Source organism: Triturus cristatus, chromosome 5_2 (assembly GCF_964204655.1).
Source record: "Triturus cristatus chromosome 5_2, aTriCri1.1, whole genome shotgun sequence".
Lineage (NCBI taxonomy): Eukaryota > Metazoa > Chordata > Amphibia > Caudata > Salamandridae > Triturus > Triturus cristatus.
Window position 1 is genome coordinate 444,473,362 of NC_140588.1, and position 9,526 is coordinate 444,482,887.

Here is a 9,526-nt window from a genome sequence, read left to right on the forward strand (position 1 = left end):
ATTTTAGAGTTGTGTTCTATTGTTGAAAGATGAACTTTGCAGCAGTGAACGTTCCTGCAGGGGCACGTTAAATTACAAACAGCTAATTTTTTCAAAATCACACTTTCCTTTCAAGTTGAAGGAGAAAGCGGAGAAGTGCCCTGTCAGACACGTAAGCCTTGACTTGCTCTTCCAAGGAAGAGTCAAGGTGTGGGGATGACAATATTTGCTTTCTTATTGGTATAAACAAGTTTACGTCAGCGGTAATGGCGGTCTGGTCTTCTGATGCTCTTCCCAGGCTGCTAATATGGTACAAAACAGCATGGAGGTCAGCTGGTTGGCACAACAAGCTAATCAACTAAAACTACCTAGTGTACTGAAAGCTAAAATAATTTCTTCTGATAGAGTTTTCGACAGCTGAAGTACAGGGAACCAACTGTGAGCCAGGCCAGTGGTCGAAGTGGGCGGGATCGGAAGGGCACAGCGTGCCCCTACTACTTCAATTCCAAGGATTCTGTTCCCCTACTTTTTTATTTTGAAAATGCGTCCCGGGACGCAAGAAATCACCATCGCCTTTAAATAAAGCTCGGCGTTTCCTGGCGTTCGAGGACGGGCGGCAGAGAAGTAACAGGACTCTGTATTTTCCTTCTTTTTTTTTTTTTCTTTTTTTTGTCCTCATGTGTCACTTTCCACCCTTTCTCTCTTGGTGACGCCCTAGGGTGTTAATCCTCTCATATAATGGAAGGATCCTGCTCGTTTAGAAAGCCTGAGGGAGGAAAGTTGCAAGAACTTAACTCCGACTGTTCCAAAGCAAGAAAATCCGCCAAGAGATTAAAAGCAACTTAATCATAGGACCGGACTTTACCGTCTTTATAAATCTCAAAATTTTTAAATTTAAACTACTATATATCCCGGCCCTTCACCTGTAATGCTAAAAAAATAAGGACCAAAATCTATACTTCTTTTCTTTCTGAGGAACAGCCATATCTAGTTTTCCAATGGATCTCATAGCTTTAATCCAAGTTAAGTCTGTCGGGGGGTCAGGGGAAACCCAAAGTCTACAGATTTCCCTGCGGGCCAGCAGGATAGCATAAAACACCAACTTCGTTTTATCATCCAAACCCTTGCATTGTAGATCCAATCTGCCAGTAATAATAGTTTCAGGGCTTACCTTTATTCTTTGCTTTAAAATTGTTGATAAGCAGTTACTTACAGAATCCCAAAATATCTTGATTGCCGGGCACGTAACAAACATATGAATATCGTCCTCATTTAGACTGTTGCATTTAGGGCATCTTACTTCACCACCATTTTTGAATTTGGCCAACCTCTTTGGAGTCCAATATGCCCTGTGGAGAGTGAACACATGATTCCTTCTTAAATTTGCAGGTTTTACCAACTTATATAGAATCAACATAGTTACTTGCCATTGTTCTTCTGTCGCGATCCTCGGCAAGCACTCTCTCCAAAGGGACTCCGGCAACAAAAAGGGGCCATCTTCCAGCTCAACAATAGCCCAGTACCACATCGCGACCTCTTTTTTGATACCAACATCCAGTGCTAACTTTTCCTCAAAGTCATTGTGACGTCCAATAAGATGACCTTTCCCTGTGGCCCAGCTTTGTATCTGAAGATATTTATATTTGGAAAACTTGGTACCCCAACATAGTTCACATTCAGACCATGGTAATAAAATACCTTCAACAAATAAATCGCCCCACTTCTGGGGTCCTTCTGATTTTAAAGTCTTTGCCAGTGCATCAGCCGTCCAGCTTGGAGCGCCCGGAGTTTCCCAAATTGGTGCACCCGCACTGAAATAGGGAATATTTGTGGCTCTTCTGACCCGATACCAAACCATGGCCAAATCTCTCAAAGTCTTCAATCTTACTTTTTTAAAGTATTTTGGATCCAAAAATTTGTACATGAAACCAAACTGCTTGACCCCCTCGATGTTCAACAGAGCAGAGAATAGTTCCCCATTAACTGAGCTCCCTGGGTTTCCCAAAAGCATTCTGCAGTTTTTGAGCAAGAAAGCCCAAGAATAGATCTGAAAGTCCAGGGCTGCCAGACCCCCTTTTATATACTTCCTCCTAATCTTTTTCCATGAAAGCCTAGATCCCTTGGAGGACCATATAAATGAGGCAATCTCGCTTTGCAGTTTTGCCAACCCCTTTTTTTCAAACATTAGAGGGATAGAATCAAATAAAAAAGTTAACTTCGGCAAAACCATCATCTTAATCAAATTAACTCGACCAAAAATAGTTAGTGGAAGATGTTTCCAACCCTTCATTAAGCTAGAAATATCCTTCCCTATTTTAACCAGGTTAGTTGTGGCAATTTGTGTAATATCTTGGGTTATTTGGACCCCTAAATATCTGATCTGCCTTTTGGGGATTATAGCCTCCGTTGCCAAATTCCAAGACATAATTTCCGTTTTGTCCGTGTTCAAACAATATCCTGAGACTGCACCAAAATTGTTTGTAATTGTTTCTATCATAGCTAGTGATTGGTTCAGATCTGATGTTAGAATAACTATGTCATCAGCATAGAGACCGATCTTCCTAGACCATCGCTGACATATAAAAGGAGGAATACTATCTGTCTCCCTAATTTTACAAGCCAACGGTTCGATATAAAGGTCGAACAACAGAGGGGAAAGGGGACAACCCTGCCTCGTACCCCTCATGACCTTAATAGGTTTGGTTAAAACTCCATTAACTAAAACCCTTGAAGTAGGAGACTGGTAAAGAGAGATTAAGGATTGGCCAAAATTTCTACCCAGACGTAAGTGCATAATTAAGGCCTTCAGAAAATTCCAATTGACGCGATCAAAAGCTTTAGCAGCATCCAGGGCAACAATCGCCAAGGGGAGCTTCTGATCAGTAGCAACATCAATGCTCGCTATCAGAGAGAATGTTAGTTCTTTAAGGTATCTGTTCTTAATAAACCCTTTCTGATCTTCGTGAACTATACCGGGGATCACCTTAGCAAGCCTGTCTGCCAAAATCTTTGCATAAAGTTTATAATCACTATTTAGAAGTGAGATAGGCCTATATGATTCCATGCATCTTGGTGATTTCCCCGGTTTAGGGATAACGATTATATTGGCCTGGTTCCAAGAGGCAGGGAGCTCTATATTACCACGAAAGACCCCATTAAATACCTTAAACAATAACGGCAAAAGACTCCCGGATAAAATTTTATATACCTCCGCTGGGAGGCCATCTGGACCAGGGGCCTTGCCTATTTTAGCTTGTTTGATGGCCTCATCTAATTCCCCTGGAGAAATATCTTGATCCAGCAAATTTTGTAGATCCTCTGTCAGAGGATTTAAAACTTTCAACCAGTCCTCTATCTGCTTCATATCCGGGACCAAATCTTCCCTGTATACCGCTGCAAAATATCTAAAAAAAGCTTCCACAATATCTTTAGTCTCTGTAGCTAAATCACCTACTTCGCTTGTTTTCACTTCTTTAATCGTATTCTTAATCCGGTCTTTCCTAGCCTTCCAAGCAAGTAGTTTGCTTTTAGCCTCCCCATATTCAAAATGTGCTAATCTGCTGGCCTCCCATTTTTCTTTTACTCGATTATTAACTACCGAGGATAATTTTTCTTTCAACTCCACCAGTTTTTGAATAATCTCTTCCTTCTGCGCTCTCTCCCTGTTTACAATTTCTGCTTCTCTCTGCCTAATTGCTAGTTCCAAACCTTCTACTTCAAAAAAGTACTTCCTTCTTCTGCTGGCCGCAATAGCACCTAATCTGCCTCGCAGATAAGCCTTAGTTGTCTCCCACACAATATCTATTTTGGCTGTACCCAGATTGTGTTCAACAAAAATTTCAAGTTCTTGCTGGAGGGATTGCATTGCTTCTTGGTCATATAAAACTGTGCGATCCAACCTCCATACTGAATCCAGATCACGAATCCCAAGCACAAGTTCTAAAATAACCGCCGAGTGATCCGACAAATGTACCCCAACATGCATACTGTTTTTTACCCTACCAAGTAATCTTGCATCGATTAAAAAATAATCGATTCTGGACTTATGGCAATATTTTTTATTATAAAAAGTATACCCAACATTCTGGCCCGCCCTCTGTCGCCATACATCACATAATCCAAATTGCTCCATCAAACCTCTTACTCTGCATGCCATTTTACTATTCACCTGAGCTCTACTGCTCACCGAGCGGTCTAACCTAGGGTCCAGTACCGTATTAAAGTCTCCAGCAAAAACTATATAACCCGTAAGGCCCAACATCTCCTTAGCTAATTCGTCCAATGGGCCAACATCATCTTGGTTTGGGCCATAATAACCAATAACATTATATGTAAGGCCAGCTATCTTTATGTTTACTATTAACCACCTACCTCTAATATCTGCCTTTTTTCCCTCAATCTGACAATCCAGTCCCTTTCTAACCAGTAGAACAATACCTTTTGTAACCAGTGTCTGTGGCGTATAAAAAACATATTCTAGCCACCGAAGTGAACCTATGAATTTCTTGCTTTCCTCTTCCGTTAGGTGAGACTCTTGAAGAATCATAATATTAGCTGGAACATCTTTCAAATATCTCATGATCCTATCTCTCCTGTCTTTACCCCTTAACCCGTTTACATTCCATGACATCCAACTCACCACATCTATCATGTCCTCCAACCTCGTTTCCACTGTTTATCTCTACCTAGCACCCAACTGAAACCATAACCGTAACCGTGACCTATGAGAACATTTTTAGAACTTTTTTTCCCTTCCCTTACACCCAAACCCCCCAACCCTAACCCCCCCCATTCCCTTCCCCAAACCCCAAGACCCCCAAGACCCCCCTCCTGGGAAAACCCATCCATTAACCTAAGGCCCAACCTGGGCCTACCGAGTGCCGGTTCTAGTGAACGTGAATCTATCACCATACTTTTATTACCATCAATGACCTGAGAAGGCGCTATTATGTTATAAACCCCCAGCCTGGCAAAACTCCAAAAAACTATCTACATCTTCTACAGCCGTAAAAGTATGCATCTTATTGTTCCACATAACTTTTAAGAACGCCGGAAATTTCAACTGAACCGTAGCACCTAGCTTCCTCAAAAGTTCAATTCTCTTGCCCAACTCCCACTGTTTATTTGCTGTTACTATAGAAAGGTCCGACCTGACCTCGATTCTTGCCTCTCCAACTGTTAAAAGGCCCTTCTTCAATGCTGCAGTCAGGATTTTCTCTTTTAACCCATAGGTTAAAAAATTTATCAGAATCTTCCTGGGCTTCGAACGATTTGGATTCAGTTTGAAGGGGTCACGATGTATCCTCTGAATATCTTGCGCAATCTCATCCTCAGTTTCCTTCAGCTGTAGCTCTGTCTTTAATAAATGAACAATAAAGCCTTTTAGATCGGCCCCTTCCTTCCCCTCTGGAAGCCTCAAAATTTTTAAATTGTTCCTTCGCTGTAAATTTTCCAATCTTTCCAAGCGATCCTCGTAGGCCTTTTCTCTAGACTTAACCTGCTCTAGCTCTTTGCAGTTTTCATCAAGCTTGCCATGTATCACCTTAACCTCCTCCTCAAGATAAGCCGTGCGCACATTTAACTCATCAAATCTGGCTTCCAGTAGACCAACTGCCTCCCTAATACCGTCCTGTTTTACCTTGGACTCCTCAAACCCCCTATGCGTATCCAAATCAAGCTTTTTTAACAAGGTAATAACAACTGTATCTGGGTGCGGCTCCCCCACCGTAGCTTCGGTCACCATATCATTACACTCTGAACCAGTATTTAAATTTAAATTCAGTGTCTCTATCGTAACGGGGGGAATGGCCTGACTCGGGCTATCCGCTAAACCATCAACTTCTTCATCCAGTCTAGGAGCCTCTATATTTTCTGCTTCCATCTCTGCTTCCATCTCTAAAGAATTATATCTATTAGGGCTCAGACAGTCAAGCCAGCCACCCAGAATGCCTTTAGAATCCACTGGAACTAATTCGTTTTCAGCTGTTTTAACATAAACTGTATCTGTTGAGCTCCTATCTTTTGAAAGTATAAGTGTCCTAGGGACCGGTTTAAAATAAGCGTTTAAGGAGGGGTTAAAGGTAATTTTCTTGTTTAATAACCCCGTCCTGTGAGATTGCCTAATATATTTTTTTGAATGACTGCGGGTTTTACTACCCAATTGTGTGACCTCACTTTCCCTCCCCTCTACCTCTACCTTGCCTATACTTCTAAGCTCGTAACCTTTGTTGATCTTTTGAAATGGTTTTGCTCTAACTTTTGGGCGGGTAACTCCCTCCTTTTCCTTTGCCTCTGAAGTGCTGATAGGAACATTAAGAGCACCTCTAGAGTCCTGCGTGTCCGAATGGGGTAGGGAAGACAAGGGAAACTTAAGATCTTGCTTGCTAGCAGTCCCCCTTCCCACAGCCCCACCCGCGCTAAACTGAACTCTGGAAGCCGCCCCTCCCCCTCCGCTATCCATATATGACAGTAGTTCCCGCGCGCAGCGTCCACGCGCAGCGTCCGCGCCCAACCCGCGCCGAAGGTGCGCCAAAGGTAAGCCCGTCTACGCCCGTCCGCGCCTGGACCGTGCCCAGCGCCAGACCCCCTGCCCCTCGAGCTGCCCAGCCCTCCCGCATTACCTATGATGCCGCCTCCCTCCTAGCCCTCGACCCCGGTCGCGCCCCCAACTGCGTCCTTGCCGCTCCTGGACACACCCATGGCCCTTTCTCCTGCTACTCCTGCAAATTCAGCGGCACCGACAACATCTCTGCTACGTCCACACCACAGATTCCCGACCCCAACCACCTACAATGCATCCTTCTCAACACCCGATCGGTCCATAGGCATGCCATTGACCTATGGAATCTACTAGACACCATTTCCCCGGACATCGCCTTCCTTACGGAAACATGGATGAATGCTTCCTCCGCACCAGACATCACCATTGCCATCCCTGAAGACTATAAGATCACCCGCAAAGACCGTACCAGCCACACAGGAGGAGGAATCGCCATCGTCCACAAGAAATCTATCCGCATCTCAACCAGCTCTGACGTCAATCTCGCCAACTCCGAACATCTTCACTTCCAGATCCACATCGACCCCAAAACAACACTCAGAGGCACTCTCCTCTACAGACCACCAGGACCCCGCGCAAAATTCAGTGAAGACATCACGGACTTCATCACCCCACACGCGCTCCCCTCCAAAGATTACATCCTTCTGGGAGACCTCAACTTTCACCTTGAAAAGACCAACGACCACAACACCTCCACCCTCGTGGACAACCTCGCCAACCTCGGACTTAAACAACTGGTCACTTCCCCCACCCACATCGCAGGTCACACACTCGACCCCATCTTCACATCCAGCAATCATATCTCCTTCTGCCACACTACGGATCTCCTCTGGACCGACCACAGCTGCGTTCACTTCATCTACTACAAGCCGAAACCCATCATCCACTCCCAACCTACCCTGCAAAGAAACTGGAAAAAAATCACCACGGACCAAATCTCCGCATCGCTCCTTCGAAACTCCCCAGCCCTCTCTTCTAACGCCAACGAAGCCGCCGCCAACCTCACCCTATGGTTATCCAACACCGCCGACACCTTAGCTCCACTGAAAAAACGTCAAAGCAAACCTGGCAGCAAGAAAGCCTCATGGTTCAACGATGATCTCAAGAAGTCCAAGAAACTCTGCCGCTCCCTTGAAAAGGCCTGGAAAAAAGACCCAACCACCAGCACCAAGGACGCCTTCAAAAGCGCCACCCGCACCCACCACCAACTGATCCGAAAAGCCAAGAAAACAGCTTTCAAGGATCGACTTGACAACAACGCCCACAACAGCAAGGAACTTTTCAACATCGTCAAGGAATTTTCCAATCCCTCGGCCAACTCCAACGACATCACCCCCTCTCAAACCCTCTGCGACTCCCTAGCCTCTTTTTTCCACAACAAGATTGCAGACATCCACAACAGCTTTGACAACCAACCCAGAAACCAACCCACCCTACCATCTGCTGACCACCTTCCCCCCGTGAACACCCTTAACGCTTGGAACCCAATCTCCACTGAGGACACCATCCGCCTGATGAATTCCATCCACTCAGGATCCCCCACAGACCCATGCCCTCACCACATCTTCAACAAAGCAGACTCCGTCATAGCACCGCACCTCCGAGACGTCATCAACTGCTCCTTCAACTCCGCTACCTTCCCAGAAGACTGGAAACACGCCGAACTCATTGCCCTTCTGAAAAAACCAACAGCGGACCCCACCGAACTCAAAAATTACCGCCCCATCTCGCTTCTTCCATTCCCGGCCAAAGTCATCGAGAAAGCCGTCAACAACCAGCTCGCCGCTTTCCTCGAAGCCAACAAATCCCTCGACTCCTCACAGTCCGGCTTCCGAGCCAAACACAGCACTGAGACCGCCCTCATCGCAGCAACAGACGACATTCGAACTCTACTGGACAACGGAGACACAGTCGCCCTCATCCTCCTCGACCTCTCTGCAGCATTCGATACAGTCTGCCACAGCACCCTTCTACAACGCCTCAATAACATCGGAATCCAAGGAAAAGCACTTGAATGGATCACCTCGTTCCTCACCGGAAGAACCCAGAGAGTCCGCCTTCCTCCATTCAAGTCCGAGGCCTCTGAAGTCATCTGCGGCGTCCCTCAAGGATCCTCACTCAGTCCCACCCTCTTCAACGTATACATGAGCCCCCTCGCGGCCATCGCACGCCGACACAACCTCAACATCATCTCCTACGCGGACGACACTCAACTAATCCTTTCTCTCACCAATGACCCTAGCACCGCCAAAACTAACCTACACGAAGGAATGAAAGAAGTTGCCGATTGGATGAAACAAAGCCGTCTGAAACTGAACTCAGACAAAACTGAAGTCCTCATCTTAGGTACATCCCCCTCTGCATGGGACGATTCCTGGTGGCCTGAAGCCCTCGGAAAAGCACCCATCCCGACAGACCACGCACGGAACCTAGGCGTCATCCTGGATTCTTCACTCTCAATGAACAGACAAGTCAGCGCCGTATCCTCTTCCTGCTTCAACATTCTTCGCATGCTCAGAAAAACATTTCGATGGATCCCCCTCGAAACAAGGAAAACAGTTACCCACGCTCTTGTCACGAGCCGACTGGACTACGGAAACACCCTCTACGCGGGTACTACCGCAAAGCTCCAGAAGAAACTCCAACGAATCCAAAACGCATCAGCCAGGCTCATATTAGACATCCCTCGCAACGAACACATCTCTGATCACCTTAAAGACCTCCACTGGCTACCCGTCAATAAGAGGATCACCTTCCGACTGCTTACCCACGCACACAAATCAATCTACGACATCGGACCAGATTGCCTCAACTCTCGACTGTCCTTCTACACCCCCTCCCGCCAACTACGATCTTCCAGCCAAGCCCTCGCCACTATACCTCGCATCAACAAGACCACCATGGGAGGCAGATCCTTTGCATACCTGGCTGCTAAAACATGGAACTCACTCCCCGCCTACCTTCGCCTCACCCAGAACCACCTAGCGT